The sequence below is a fragment of the Penaeus vannamei genome, chromosome 36 (genome assembly GCF_042767895.1).
Source record: "Penaeus vannamei isolate JL-2024 chromosome 36, ASM4276789v1, whole genome shotgun sequence".
Classification (NCBI taxonomy): Eukaryota; Metazoa; Arthropoda; class Malacostraca; order Decapoda; family Penaeidae; genus Penaeus; species Penaeus vannamei.
The window spans coordinates 25,489,660-25,491,970 of NC_091584.1; the positions used below are offsets into that span (position 1 = coordinate 25,489,660).

At 34.9% G+C, this 2,311-nt stretch overlaps 1 protein-coding gene across 1 annotated transcript in view; it reads right to left on the reverse strand.

Annotated features, from left to right (window-relative positions):
- Positions 1 to 2,311, reverse strand: part of LOC138859503 (chymotrypsin BI-like) — an 8,142-nt gene that overhangs the window by 911 nt on the left and 4,920 nt on the right. The window lies entirely within an intron of this gene.

Sequence of the window (2,311 nt, forward strand, 5' to 3'; positions counted from 1 at the left end):
AAAAAAAAACATTTTATCTTTATTCCTTTATTATCAGAAGCACTCAAGACCTACCCCCCCCCCCCCCCCATCCCCAACATCTTTTCCGCCGAAAGAACAAGGAAGGAGAAGAAAGAAAAAGAAATACTGAAGGAAAGGAAAATAGAAGAAAAAAAATCTTTATCCATGTATTATCACCTCCCCCAAGAGAAGAAGGAAGAAGCAACACAGAAACAAAAGATAGGAGAATCAAAAAACATAATTTCAATTCTATTCCTTTATTATCGGAAATAGCAAAAAAAAAAAAAAAAAAAAAAAGCAGAACTTCAAAAATAAATAAATAAATAAAATCAAAACACAATTTCATTTTCTTAACTCTTTAACAGAAGGAAAGAAAAAGAGAAGAAATACATAAATAGATAAATAAATAAATAAAAGGAAAAAAAAAAAGAAAATAAAAAAAAAACATCAATTTCAACTAAACTCTTTATTATCAGAAGCAGTCAGGACCCCCCCCCCCCAAAAAAAAAAAAAAAAAAAAAAAAAACAGAAAGAAATAAAAAAAAGGAAAGTAAAAAAAAAAAAAAAGAAAAAAAAAAATAAAAAAAACATCAATTTCACCTCCATCCCTTTATTATCAGAAACATTCCCTACACCACTTCTTCTTCTCCTTCTTCTTCTTCCTCCTCTACCGCCGGGGCTTCAGGGCGTCACACCGCAAGAACAAGGAAGCAGAAGAAAGAAGATGAAATACAGGAAAGAAAAAAAGAAGAAATAAATAAATAAATAAAATAAAAAAGGAAAAAAAGGAGAAGAAAGAAGATGAAATACAGGAAAGAAAAAAAATAAGAAATACAGAAATACAAAAAAAAGGAAATAAAAAAAAATACCTCAATTTCACCTACAATCCCTATATTATCAGAAACATCCCCTCCACTTCTTCTCCTTCTTCTGCCTCCGCTACCGCCGGGTGGGTCTTCAGGGCGTCACACCGCAAGAACAAGGAAGGAGAAGAAAGAAGATGAAATACAGAAGGAAAGAAAAAAAGACGAAATACAGAAATCAATCAATCAATCAATCAAATAAGAAAGGAAAATAATAAAAAAAAAAAAATCATCTCTATCTCTTTATTATTAGAAACATCCCCTCCACTTCTTCTTCTCCTTCTTCTTCTTCCTCCTCTACCACCTCCAATCCCTTTATTTATCAGAAACACCCCCTCCACTTCTTCTTCTTCTCCTTCTCCTTCTTCTTCTGCCTCCTCTACCGCCGGGTGGGTCTTCAAGGAGTCACACCGAAAGAAGAAAGAAGATGAAATACAAGAAAGAAAAATACAGAAATCAATCAATCAATAAATAAAAAGGAAAAAAAAAAGAAACATCAATTTCATCTAAACTCTTTATTATCAGAAGCAGCCAAGACACCCCCCCCCCCCATCCCCTCCACTTCTTCTTCTCCTTCTGCCTCCTCTACCGCCGGGTGGGTCTTCAAGGCGTCACACCGCAAGAAGAAGAAAGAAGATGAAATACAGAAGGAAAGAAAAAAAAGAAGAAGAAATACAAAAAAAATAAATAAAATAAAAAGGAAAAAAAAAAAATCATCTCTATCTTTTTATTATCAGAAACATCCCCTCCACTCCTTCTTCTTCTTCTTCTCTTTCTTCTTCTTCCTCCTCTACCGCCGGGTGGGTGGGACTTCAAGGAGTCACACACGGAAGAACAAGGAAGCAGAAGAAAGAAAATGAAATACAGAAGGAAAGAGAAATAGAAGAAGAAATACAAAAAAAAAAAATAATAATAAAAAGGAAAAAAAAAACAAAAAAATCATCTCTATTCCCTTTATTTATCAGAAACATCCCCTCCACTTCTTCTCCTTCTTCTTCTTCTTCTTCCTCCTCTACCGCCGGGTGGGTGGGTCTTCAAGGCGTCACACCGCAAGAAGAAGAAAGAAGATGAAATACAGAAGGAAAGAAAAAAAAGAAGAAGAAATAGAAAAAAATAAAATAAAAAGGAAAAAAAAACAAAAAAATCATCTCTATCCCTTTATTTATCAGAAACAACCCCTCCACTTCTCCTTCTCCTTCTTCTTCTGCCTCCTCTACCGCCGGGTGGGTCTTCAAGGCGTCACACCGCAAGAACAAGGAAGCAGAAGAAAGAAGATGAAATACAGAAAAAAAAAGAAATACAAAAAAGGAAAAATAAAGGAAAAAAAACACATCAATTCCACCTCCAATCCCTTTATTTATCAGAAACACCCCCTCCACTTCTCCTTCTTCTCCTTCTTCTTCTTCCTCCTCTACCGCCGGGTGGGTGGGACTTCAAGGAGTCACACA